Below are 14,077 nucleotides of genomic sequence, written 5' to 3'. Positions count from 1 at the left end.
CTCACTACAGGTCCATAGATATGGAGAAAAATGATCGTGGATGAAACATGTGAAATCATGAGCCAAAATAAATATTTCTTCCTTTAAATTATTTGTCTTAGATATGCTGTCACAGTGACAAAAAGTGACTAATACAGCAAGGGACTGGCTTTCTGAATCCCTGGACAAATCTCAATCATTGCTGAGGTCATTGGAAGTGGGGCTGGTTCAGTGTGAGGCAACCACCAGATGAAGGTTTTTGGCCAACAGAGATTCTCTGGAGAGACAGCTATACCTCATCCACTAACACATCAGAGGGGCACAGGAGACCCATCCAGCCAAAGGGCCTTGGGAAGGATACTAGAAGGCCTCATGACATGTGGCACAGTGTGGGCTAGAAGTTGATTGCTCCTTATTTCACATGTCCTGTCTCTCTAACTTTAGGGCAGGAAGCAGGCCTTAGGCTGGGAGTGTGCTCTGCAGAGGCTAGCACAGTGCTAGGCAAATTGTAATCAACCAAGAAATTCTGCCTGGTTCAGTGAGTTAGCCTATTTTTTATTCTTACAACAGAATCTTACAACAGGGATAAAAGAAATCCCCTTAGGATAACAGAATTCCTTGATTGTGGTGTATTGAAGAGAAAGGGGCAAGAGAGCTGTAGAAGGCATGGGTATGTGGTCTTCTACTTGCTGAGGATTTTCCATGGAAAATCCTCAAGATCTGCTCTGTATCAAAACTGTATTTAGAGAAATGCATATTTACTTAAACTGGGTCTTCTCAGAAGCAATCTGAGACAAAGATCCAAGCAGTTTCTTTGGGAAGTGGTTTCAGGCATACCAATAGGACAGTGGAAACTGAGATAGTGATAGAGGCCACTAGTACATGGAGCAACATCAAGCAAATTACCACCATAGGTATGGAGCTTAGTCCTTCTGGGAGTTGCTGGGCCTACTACTGAATGTGTGCTTCTATTTTAATAGCTGGGAAGCTAAAATATTCATATGCCAATCACACTAAACATTGCTTGACAGCTGCTCTTGTGGGGTTGGAAAAGTCTTAATTCTCAAACTCCTGGCCAGCAGTGCTTAGGGGCACAGTGGTCTTTGGTCACCCAAGAAAGCCCCCAGGGGAAGCTGTACAGAAAGAGGCCAGTGGTAGAAAGCAGCATGTGAAACACCTCTCCTACCTCATTGCCTCTACTACAATGCTTCTCCAAGAGAGCTGCCATAACCAGCTCTGTGGACAAGGAAGAGTGGCCAGAGAAGTGCAGTAGCTTCCAAATGGTAGATACAAAGCAGGTGAAAAAGCAGAATTTGACATCTTGTATGTCCCATCCTCTTCTTACGTCTTCCTGGAGTGGCTCTCTAGTAACAGGGAAGCAAGGGGTGATGTTGATGGTGACTACCACGGTGACTACTACTGGACTGATGGCGAGTCTAGGCCAGAGGTCAAGGAGGAAGAAAAACCCGTGGATATCAGGAATGGAAATGGGTTTAGAGGGAGTGAATGCACTACTAAGTAATGAGAGATGAAAGATTCTTAAGAATCAGGAATCATTCATACAGAAGCCAGCCGGCACTGAGTGTTTTCTCCAACGACTTGAGCCTCTAAGAACACCTGCATTCTGGTGGCCATGGCTCTGTCCTACATGGGATTCTGCTAATGGTGTCCAAGCCTCTGCACTCGCTGAAAGCCCCTCACTCAGGTTGTTCACCTCACAAACATCTTTCCCTCCCTGGCAGCTGTCTTCTGTCAACTCAGTTATGCTCAACGAAGACACTTGCAATTCATGAGTGCAAAAAAAGAACTAAGCACGGAGAGATTGAGCTCAGAAGAGATGAACTTGGAGAAGCGCCTCCAACTTAATTCTCTAGATGAGTGAACTTGAGAGGACAAGCTTTGGCTGTTGCAGGGTTTCTGTGTTCAGCTGGGCTGATTTTAACTGGTTTCAACAAGTCTGTTTGCCTTCTGCCCTGTGAAGCAATTCTTGGCACCACTCATGTGGAAGTCTGTGTCCACCACACTGTGCACATTCTGTGTTCCCTGGGTCAGCTGGATGCAGACTGCCTCTCTGGGTCTAGAGGTGGGATGTGTATTTCTGATTCTTAGGAAAGAAATAGCTGATATTTTTATTGTCATGTGACAGTAGAGAAAAAAAATGACTTGGAAATCTGCAAACTCCCTCTGAGCGCTAAGTGAAGCCTGGAGGTTAATCCTAGAAATCCTAGCCAGGGTGGATGGGAAGCTGAAAGTTGGATTAGCTATTTTTTTCTCTAAACTTCTTTCCCAACTCTAAATCAGCCAATTTTGTGTCTCAAGACTTGGAATATGTTTGATCCCTGTCTCTAAGATAAATTTGAGAAAGTCCCGCTATATGTGTATGCTTGTAAATCATGTATCCATTATTTTAATAATATGTTATTTACATCATGAAACTCACATATACCCCTCTCAAAGAATGACATTAAAGTATAAATAGACATACTAACATTTTCTTCTAGGTCGCTGGTGGATAGCAGGGCACTATAGACAAAATTCTTCATTTCTCTATTTTACCTAGTACTATTTTATAGCACTAGAGGGATTCAGACAAAACAAAACTTCCAGGTGGGCAGTTTGTAAGGCTATGGGGAACACAGGAGCTCAGGAGTTAGAAATACCCACGTATCAATCATGACTCCATTTTGTTTTAGCCATCTGAACTCTCACTAGTTACTTCATTTACTGCACCTCAGGTTTCTTCACCTGTTAAACAGATCTAATTACAATCACAGTTCCTATCTTACAGGACTGTTGAGACAATGAAGATCAACCTTGCAAAATGCTTAGTATTATGCTTGGCATATCATAGGGCAACACCTCTGAAATTTTTAAATTAATGTGTGCCTTTGCTGTCAACTGTCACCTTCTCTGGCATACAGGATTGATGGTTGCTCTAGTCCAAAGATCCAAGCCTCTCTGTGAGCTCAGGGCTGCACAGCAGGGCCTTGGGATCCCATACTTCCTCCTACAGGCCTCTGAAAAATATGTGTAGGATTTGATACTATGGAGATTCAATAAAAGTGCTTGATTGTCTTCAGGTGTGACTTCTTCTGGCCTAGAGTCATCACAGGGAGACTCATGATGCAGAGAAGAGAAGGTCTTCCCATAGTAAGACATGGGACCAGTAGTGACAAGGAGGAGGAAGAAAGTGACCTTGACTTGTAGTGGTTCCCATCTGCTGTTCTTACTCAGTTCCTTTGTTTCTAGACAATGACGCTCACCTCCCCATCTTCTTGTTATCTTCTGTTCTCATTTGGATCACAATACATTACAATTTTTTCCTGTAATTTTTTTCCTGACCATTATTAAAAATTAAGAAGTAGAACGAGAACTTGCTACTTATTATTTGTGTGACATTGGGAGAATGATGAATCTGAGTGTCAATGTACTCATCTGTAATCTGGGGACGTAAGTGAGGATAAGAAACAGAGAATGTGCTTTTGTATACATTTCCATACTTAACGAAGGGATTATTTTTGGTTCGTTCTCTGAGAGGAAATGGTATGATAAAATTGTGAACAACAAAACAGAAACTCTATTTTGATAGTCTGTGCCTCTGTGGATCCTATCATTGAGAAAGAAAAAGGCATGAGAGCTAAAGTGAGTGTATGGGAGGGAGAAAGGGGGAGAGAGGAAGAGAGAGAGGGAGAGAGTTCTCAGGATAATTTAAGGAAGCGGGTTTCAGAATTAGAGGGGAGCAAAATGAAGGGTGAAGAATGTAACTATTATAATTCTGATCTATTGCACCATCTAAAAACGACATCTATTTGAACTCCTGTACAAGCAGCAATTACCTGGAAAATAAATGTAATAAGAATCTCCTAAGTTGGCAGTAAAATTAGCATTGCTGAATTTTAATTAACAGTCCAGCTCAGAAGGAATAGGCTTCTTCCATTGATGAAAAGAATGGCCGTTGATATAGAGCAAGCTTCCCCAAGTCAGGGCTTTATCCAGGTATATTTTCTTCATAGTTTCCAGGAGAATTTTGCACCTTCAGTGACACTGAGAGAACCATGAAGGTAAGAACATTATAGCAGCCTATCTGAAACCCAAAGAAAAGACGTTGCTACTCCGTGGGCCTCAGTTTCCTCATTTGTAAGAATGTGTGTTGTGAGTGGAGAAGAATTGGACCCAGGACCTCTTGGGCTCCTTTGAGCTTTAATATTCTTTGTGTTTTGATGTGCACAAAGTTCTTTCCAGGTTTCTATGTTCTCTGGGCTAAATGTTGCCATAGTAACACAACAACATCACTGGTAATAAGAATGAGGATTTATTGAGATCCATCCCACTATGTGCCAGGCCCTGGGAGAGGAGCTTTATAAACATTATTAATAACCCTTTCAGATTGTTCCTTTTTGTCCCCATTGTTCAGATTGTCCTCATTTTACAGACGGGGAGATGGTACTCAGCAAACCTTGCCTGAGGCCATACAGCTGGGCACCAAATGGGTCCTGGTGCTATGGGGGTGAAGTTTTTTCACTGCAACTCTTAGGAATCTCATTGTCCCTTTTGAAAATTTTAAAATTTTTATTTTGATTTATCATTAATATCATACATTAATACCATGAGGAGATTTCATTGTGATAATTCCATACATGCATACAATGTACTACCTTTACCATTATATTTCCATTCCTTCTGTGCACCTCCCCCCATTTCAAACAGTGTTAGTGGGCTTCATTACGCTGTCTTCATATGTATATGTGTAGCTTATTTCTTTTTCCCCTTTACCTCCCTCTGACACCCCCTGGACAATGCACTATATACATTCATGTCCCATTATTGTTATTATTATCAGCAGCAGCATTTTAGGTCTAGGTTCCACAAATGAGCAAGAACATGTGGTATTTGGCCTTTTGAGCTTGGCTTATCTCACTCAGCATGATGATCTCCAGTTCTATTCATTTTCCTGCAAATGACAAAATTTCATTTTTCTCTATGGCTGAGTACCATATTTTCTTTATTCACTCATCAGTTGTTGAGCACCTTGGCTATTTTCCCAGTTTGGCTATTGTGAACAGAGTTGCAATAAATACGGGTATGCAGGTGTCTTTCTTATATATTGATTTATACCTCTTCTGATATAGACCCAAGAGTGGTATGCCTGGGTCATAAGGCAAGTATATTTTTAGTTTTTCAGAAATCTCCATACCCATTGCCATAGTGGTTGTAGTAGCTTATATTCTCAACTACAATGTGAGGGATCCTTTCCCTTCCCCCAATCCTTACCAGCATTTGTTGTTTGTTCCATTGCTCCTTTAGAAAAATGGCCTGCCTCTGGGGCTCTTAGGCTTAGCACATTCAAGTTTCCCAAGATTCACCAGCTCTTAACCCAGGACCTTCCTTTAGGAATTCCCTGCCCCTCCCATTTCCATCAAGTAGTAAGATTCTTTTCTTATTCTACAACTCTGTCATTTTCAGATCACCTTTGGTTATTTCTTCTTCATTCTTCACATCTAAGCATTCATCAAATTCCATTCTTTTAATTCTTAATTAATTCTGTGCTAATGTGTCAAATACTGCATGAGAAATTAATAATAATAGTTCCTTAATTTAGATAGTATTTTAGAGCACTCAAAGGGCATTCACATGCATTATCTTATTTAATACTTGCAATGGCCTCTGAAATAGATGATTGGTATTTTACAAACAGAGAGGTAGAAACTCAGAGGGGACCAAAATCAGACAACTGATGGGAGGAGGAGTTGGAATTGAGTTCAGGACTTCTCTTGGGTTTATAAAGTTCAGTGTCTTGGTCCATTTTCTGTTGCTTTGACAGAATACCTGAGACTAGGTAATTTATAAAGATAAAAAGGTTATTTAGCTCATGATTCTGGAGGTTAGAAGTTCAAGGTCGAGCCATTGAATCTGGTGAGGGCCTTATGCTGCATTATAACATGGTCGGGGTTGAGGGGGGGGGTGGAAGGGTGGGAAAGAGACAAGTATGAGGGGCTGGTCACCTTTATAACAACACCATGCTCTTGCTAAGCCAAACCTACTCCTTCATGAAAGCCATTAATCCTTTTAAAAGACCACTTCACCTCTTAGAGGTCCTACCTGCCAGAACTTCCATGATGGGAATCAACTTTCAACATGATATTTGGAGGGGAAAACCCATATTCCAACAATATCATCCAATGTTCCAAGCAACATGGTCCTCCTTGGTGTCTCCTATATTTGTCTTTCTTTTTTCATTTCTATCAGAGCCCCAGTTCCTACTCTATCACCTCTGCTTTCTATAATAGCCTTATGGTGGATTTTTGTCTCTCCACTCCCATTCAGATTTAAACTGTGAATTCCTACAATCTTGGATCTAAACTACATTTCTCTAGAAATCTTTCAAGGCTGTCATAATCTATCCTTAATCTACATTTCAAGCACATATTTCACCTTCCTTTTATATCCTGTGAGTCTCCCTACTGCCCCTCAAATACATTAGGCCATATTCTATAGAGTATTTATTTATATATGTGCTTCCTAGAATATCTGGCTCATCTTTGGAGATCAAAAACCTGGCTCCACGTTGTGTACATGGTAAGCACTCAGCACCTTCGACACATTTTCATGATCTATTACTATTACTAAAAGTGCCACTTGCTAAAGACCCAACTGTATCACATTAGAATAATCCTAAATTCTGTTTAATACTCATAGCTTATACCTTTGCTATTCAAAGTGTAAGCCAGAAGGATAAGCATCGCCTCAAAGCTTATAAGAAATTCAGAATCTCAGTGAACACTGGACTTAATCAAGATCTGCATATTAACAAGGCCCTAGGTGATTGGTATTCACATTAAATCCTAAGAATCATTGGGCAGAAGACTATTCATATCATGGATCAGGTAGAAAGCCTGAGTTTGAATCCCAATTCTGTCACTTGCTTGTTATGTGACCTTGAATAAACTTATAAAGGTTTTTGGGCCCTTGTTTCCTTATATATGAAATGAAGACAATGACAGTTCACCAACCATGAGTCAGGAATTTTGTATGCATTTTATTACTTATCAAAAGTGCATTTTGGATAGTCTCATCATAATTTAGTGATGAGAACACTAAGACAGCTTATGACTGGCCAGGTTGCACAATGCACTAGCTGACATGGTTGCAATTCAAACCCATATCTGCTTGATGATAAATGCAATTTCATCTTCATGCTTCCATTCTATACAGTGCGTTGTTGGCTTTGATCATATTATTGTGAAGATCAAATGAGATTCAGGTTGTATACAAATGTTATTAATTACTATTGGTATTGCTAGCTTAAATTGTTCTATAATTGCTTTAAATGTTTTACTTCAGGTCTTTGCAGCAAATAGCATCCTTCTTTATTGCTGAGGTATTTGAAGAATTTGAGGTATTGTTCCTTACTGAAAATAAGAAATATGAAATATACCCTCAATGTACATGTGGATGCTTGCACAAGCTGATTAGTGATGAGCCAGAGATGGGATGAAAGGTGGCAGAAAATAGGGGAGAAGAAGATAAATTGGAGTTTGATTTATCTGGGAGGCAGGAATGTGTGAAAGAAAATTGATTAGAAGTAGGGCTAGGAAAGTATAAAAGATAAACCAGGAGTGTTTTAGATTATTCAAGGAGGAAGTTATAATTCCTGAGACTGGTTTAGGCTGAAAAAGCTAGGAATAAAATTGGTCATTGGGTTTTAGATATGGATTTCTCTAAGATGCAGAATGAGTGTAGCATTTTGTTCAGGAAGTTAGGTTTTTCATGCCATGTTGTTTGTCCTTTTTGTGTATAAATGTATTATTCATCCATCACTGCTATTGTGGTAATTTTAAGATGTAAAGGATTATAAATCATCAAAGTAAGATCTTAGCAACTTCAAGAAACCAGAGAGAGTGGGCTTTGGTCCTAGGAGAACAAGGAGAAAAGTGCTCACCACTGTGGGGGATTCCAGCCCTCGAAAGGAGGCTGATGAGTGCATTCTTCCATGTCACCCTCCTGGGCTACTCTGTTCTCAGACATAGAGAAGGACAGAAGTAATATATCCAATCTTCAATAGAAGAAGAAGATACAGAACCCAGGATGACAAGTTGTTAACAGCTTTGGATGCCTTGGAACTACTTTAGACATTTGTCTTAATCCAAAGATGGTGTACCTTTGTATGGAAAATTGGCAAGAATGAATAGCTTAAGAAATGAAAGCTGAGAGAGACTAACCGGGTAGACAGCCAAAGTCTAAAGAACTGACTTAGGCTTTCCTCCCACGCTGGGTCAAGCTGGACCATCACCCATGTTGCATGCCTGTAACTTGCAGATTGATATGTATCACTATTCTTAGTATCTCCGCACTCCCTGAAACTGATTTAAGACTATCCATGACCAAGAACAAAGGGAAGACCTTAGCTTCAAAAGCCCAGTTAAAGAGCAAAGACAGAATCCCACACTTTGGTTTGGGGAATAACTTTGTATTTCACCCCACCTCCTAGTAGAATAATAATATACTTGGGGGAAAGGGGTCAGGACAACTGAAATATAATTAGAAGCATACTGATCTGAGACTGAAAATACACTTGCTCAAGCTCAGCATTTTGCTATTTAATTATAGTATGCGCTGTAAATGTACTTAACCTTCATGTACAAAATAGAATAATAACGCATCTCATGGTTGTTAGGTTAAATATAATGATATCTTAGAAGATGTTTGCATTTGTTGGTTTGACTGTTTTTATGTTTGAGACTCTATTTTAGATAGAAAAACTTTTAAAAATTAAAGATAATTAATGAGTTCTTATTTGCTGAATGCCAGTTTCTACATTAAAGTTTTTTGTATAGTATCTTACTTTTGGAACATTTTTGTATTATGTAATATATATACATAATCTACATATACAAATAAATAGGTACATACACCTATGTGTGTACATATACACACACATTTGGACTTTTTTTGAGACAGGGACTTATTATATAACCCAGTCTGGCCTCAAACTCTTGATCCTCCTGTTTCTGCTTGTCAAGTGCTGGGATTACAGGCAGGTACCACCACACTGTGCTCATTGCAGATAATATTTATGTCCAGATTTTAAGATGAATAACTTAAGGCTTAAAGAAAATCATGGACTGACCCAAGGTCAGTTCCACTAGATGGCTGAGCCAGTACTCGAATTTCCATCTGCCTCTCTTGGTCCACCTTGGCCTCTCAACAGTAGCATCACGGGAAACAATTGATAGGTATTCTTAAACAGCTGTGGTTGGGTTTACAATAATCTTAAGGAGGAGCAGAACTGTTGGGTGAGCACAGACTCTTTTTATGTCAAAAGTCACAGCCAACATCATTGGAGGCAAAGGTCCTTCACATAGTGGCCCCGCTGAATTTGAATTTCAGATAAACAATGAATGATTTTCAGTATAAGTACATCCCATGTGATACTTGGAACATACTGAAATCTGATATAAGAAGTCATCAACGTTGGCATGAATCAGAGTCTGTCAGAAGCTACACCTGTGATCCCATCTCAGCATTTGGCTGGAATGTGAGCAGCCATTCTGAACGTGGAGAGTAGAAGGCCCATGAGGTGCAATGAGACAAGCCTGCCTCCAGTGTCAGCCACTAATTCCCCCTGCCTGCTGGTAATGTGTCACCCACAGCCCTCTATGGGTCCTGCAGCCATGTATCCTATGGGGCTGTGCATTCGAGCAGAAGGCATCAGTCAGTGTAGTGTAAATGTGGGATGTTTCCAGAAAGCAAAGGTTTGGACAGAGAAGTGGCCATGAAATGGGGGGCTCCCACTAATATCTGTAAGAGCCAGGGTGTGGAAAGAATTTGCATGTGAAAACTGAAAAACAATTCAGCCAGAGCCAATTTCAGCTCAGACCAGGGGGAAAATTACTGTTCAAATTGATATTTCCATTGCCAAGTTTATTGACAAAAATGAAATAAAAGCCTTTTTGTTTTACGAATTTGTTGTCAATTACCAAAAAAGAAATTGGGGAATTTATGCTCCTCAGTTAGTGACATTCTGGATTTGATAAGTCTTCTCTTTTATAAATGTGAAAATCGTCATGGTTGAGCCAGAAAATGTCCTCACTCCATGAAGAGCAACATGGCTCTGGGTCTTTGGACAGAATTTTGCATCTGTACATGCATCAGTGAGTTCTTCTCTCCTCCCAAGAGGCTTGTCCTCATTTCAAAACTAGGGAAAGCAGAAGCCAGTCGACGGAAGTGACTTTTCTAAGGTCACAGGTGAATAAAGGTGGAAGCTGCTGGGTAGAGCACAGCCACAATCTTCTACAGATGTCCTAAACCCCCATGGTCTCCTTTTACCCCCAAGCCTCTGACCTCACTGGATCCTCCCTGAAAGGACCACGGGCACTTCCCTACCTATGTTCACAAGTTTACAATCACCTCTGGCCTGGAAGTCTGCTCTTCCTCCAGTGACTCTGTCATTCCCAGTCCTTTCTCACCAGTGTCTGCAATCCTTCTCACTTCACTCAGTCTGAAATGTGTAGGGATCATAACTTGTGGGGCTGTACAAGAAGCTAGCAGTCCTTCCATAATTGCCACTGATGTGGAAATACAGGAGCAAATGAATAGCAATTCACATGTCACCGCATGACAGAACAAAAACCTCTACTGAGGAATTAAAGCCGTAAATATCCCGCAGGGCTCCTACCTGCAAGCCTGTTCCTGACATCTGGAATGGCACTCATTGGAGCCACTCCATTGTCAGCATGCTGTTCTCAATGCTGGCTGCAAGGAAGCTGGGATAACAGAAGGGTCAGGAAGGGACATGTGGGAAGGCGAGGGGAGTGATGTAGGGCTCTACCAATGGGAATCTGGTGATAAAAAGCCCTTTTGCCCTACAGTGATCACAGTGACCAAGAGTCCCTGGCCCACTCATTCCTGCTCCAAGCCTCCCAGAAAGCTTGCTTGTGACAAAAGCCCTGTCCTTGCAAGAGGCAGCAGCAGATTTGTGGCTCATCTCCCATCTGCTTGACAGGCATGTGACAGCTCAAGAGTTTGTGCTCCTGGAGGGAAAGTGCTGTGGGCCGAGAAGAGAAGAGAAGGGACAGCTTGGGGCTGCCCACAGGGCTGTGTCTGGGCACGCTCCAACAGGCTGCAGAGATGCAGGGCACAGGCAGAAAGCTCAGAAGAAATTCAGTTGGCGATCCAGAGAAGTGGGGAATGTTACTAATGGGCCATCTTTTGGCAGGTGTTTACTATTTCTGGAGGTGGGAGGGATGTTTGGTGGCAATGACTGCATCCTGTGCTAGAAGCGGCTAGTAAAATGTGATTCTCCCATTGTGGTGGGAATTCCCAGGTATACCGCTTTTTTGTGGGGACCAACAGTATTTGCTGAACAAAGTGGGTCCGTACTTATGACAATTTGCACAGTGCTTTCAGGGGCCTCTAGCTGAGCATTGATTGTAAACACTTCACCTTTATTCCCCTCGGGGCTGCTCTGTCCACAGCTCAGCATGTGTACTCATACAGCAGAGTTCCAGGATGCAGACCAATTCGAGTTAGCCAGTATCAGCACGGTGGACTTGGTTGCCATTGGAGGCTCTTTCTTAGGTCCTTTGTGTCTTAATTTTCCTATTTGAAAAATGGGAAGAAAAATATGAGCTTGTCTTTGTTCATTTGTGCTGCTGTCAGAAAACACTTTAGGTTACATGATTTATAAATGATAGAAATTTATTTCTCATAGTTCTGGCAGCTGAGAAGTCCAAGATCAAGGCATTAGAAGATTCAGTTCCTAAAGAAGGCCCAGTTTCCAGGTCATAGATGACCTTCACTACACTGTGTCTTCTCATGATGGAAAAGCAAGGCAGCTCTCTAGGCCCTCCTATAAGAGCACTAATGCCATGTATGAGGTCTCCACCATGAGGCCCAATCAAATCCCAAAGGCCTTATTTCTGAATACCATCACCATGGGGGTCAATTTCAACAAATGAATTGTAGAGAGACATCTGTTTAACCCTTGTGTATATCTGACACCTTCTCTTGGTACCAAAGGGAGAGAGTTAGGAGCTGAGATTGATGTTCAAAGCTGTCTTCATCTTGCTGTTTAACTGGGTGAAGGCCGTTGCATCTGTGGTCTCCCTACTTTTGTGTAGAATTGATAAAGGTGAAAATGTGGAAAACAGAATGGAATCCTTTCCACCCCATTGTAATTTAAGTATCTCACTTGAAATGTGATATTTTTTGCATATAAGCCAATTTTGAGATTTTTACAAAATGGAGACAACAGTCACAATGCAGGAAATGCTGTTTTTTTTTTGGTCGTGGTACTAGGGTTTGAACTCAGGGCTCTGTACTTGCTAGGCAGGTCCTCTACTGCTGGAACCATGCCTCCAGCCCTTTTTGCTTTGATTATTTTGGATATAGGGTCTTGCTTTTTGCCCAGGCCAGCATGGACCTCAATCTTCCTATGTTACACTTCACGTGGGCTACCATTCCCAGCTTCTTTCTGTTCAGATGGGGTCTTGAAGGCTGGCCAGGAACCTCAATCCTCCCGATCAATCTCAACCTCCCAAGTAACTAGGATTATGGGTGTGAGCCACCAACACCCGACTAGTTTAACTTAAGGCAAAGAGGAGTTTACATAAGTTTAAGGTGTCACCCATTCCTCACTATCATGTAGCTCCCACTATTTTTGTCCCCAGGAGACTATCTAATGTGAGTGCAGATGCTGACCAGCAGGGGGAAACGTTGGGATTTTTCCAGCTGACATTCTCTGTAGGAAAGTCTAGTGCTACTGCTATTAAGCCAGGGAAAAGTCTATGTACCCCAACTTGTGATAGCAAGACCATGGTATAATTTGTACAACTTTCTTTTCCTAACATTCTCACGTTTCTCTCTAAAATATCACAAATTTTATCACTTTTCAAAACATGTCTTTCTTTCTCATTGACATATTAAGTTGTATATATTTAAAATGGCTTGAAGACAATCTACATTGTGGAATGATTGGTTAGATCTGGTTAATAAACATGTACAACACCTCACATTGTTATTATTTTTGTGGTGAGAACCCCTAACATACACTGTCCTAGCATTTCCCAAGAATACAATATTTTGTGGGTTACTGGAGTCACCATGCTGTGCAAATAGATCTCTTAAATTTACTTCTCCTGTCTCAGTAATTTTGTACCCTTTGATCAGCATCTCCCCAGTGGCTCTGGCCTCTGGCAAGCACCATTCCACTCTTTACCTTTATGCGATAATCATGCCTAGAGTTCAAGCCATATTTGTCTTTCTGGGCTGGCTTATTTCACTTAACATGGTGTAGTCCAGGTTCATCCTTTTTTCTCTTTGCAAATGGTAAAATATCTTTATTTATTAAGACTGAGTAATATTCTATTTTACACATTAATGTATATGCCTATATATGTATACATGTGTGTACACACACATATATTTGTGTGTATATGTGCACATGTATATATCACATTTTCTTTATTCATGCACCAATTTATGGACACTTAGATTATCTTGTCTATTGCAAATAGTGCTGCAATAAACATGGGAGTGAGTGTCTTCAACATACTGATTTCATTTCTTTTAAATATAGGCTCAGTCTGGATCATATGGTAGTTCCAGATTCAGTTTTTTGGGAACCTCTATGCTGATATCTATTATCTTCAACAGTGCACACAGTTGGGGTGGTCTCCTTTCTTCTTTATCCTTGCCAACAATTATTATCCCTTCATTTCAATTACTTTTTATGGGACTGGTTCGTAGGAAAGGAAGAATATAGAATTAGAAAACAGTTTCAACTCTAATAGATTTCACCACCAATGAGCCATGGGACTATAAGCAAAATTTCCTTTCCAAGCTATGGCATTTTACCTGACAGCTGGATGATAGCCCTTCTCCTTCCAGAGTTGTGGGAAGGGTAAGGGAATCACTGTGTGTCCTTTGCTCTGTGCACATGCAGTGCTGAACTGGTTGTTTCTTGGGTTCTTCCTCCCTCAGCTGTAATCAGCACATGGATACTGCTGCTCATGCTAAAGAAAAGAGTGAATAAAACAGGAAGCATAAGCTAATTTCTGTTCACTTTTCAAGGGGAGATGGCTGTTTTTAGCCCCACCAT

Source organism: Castor canadensis, chromosome 2 (genome assembly GCF_047511655.1).
Source record: "Castor canadensis chromosome 2, mCasCan1.hap1v2, whole genome shotgun sequence".
NCBI classification, from domain to species: Eukaryota; Metazoa; Chordata; class Mammalia; order Rodentia; family Castoridae; genus Castor; species Castor canadensis.
This window is presented reverse-complemented; position numbering follows the sequence as displayed.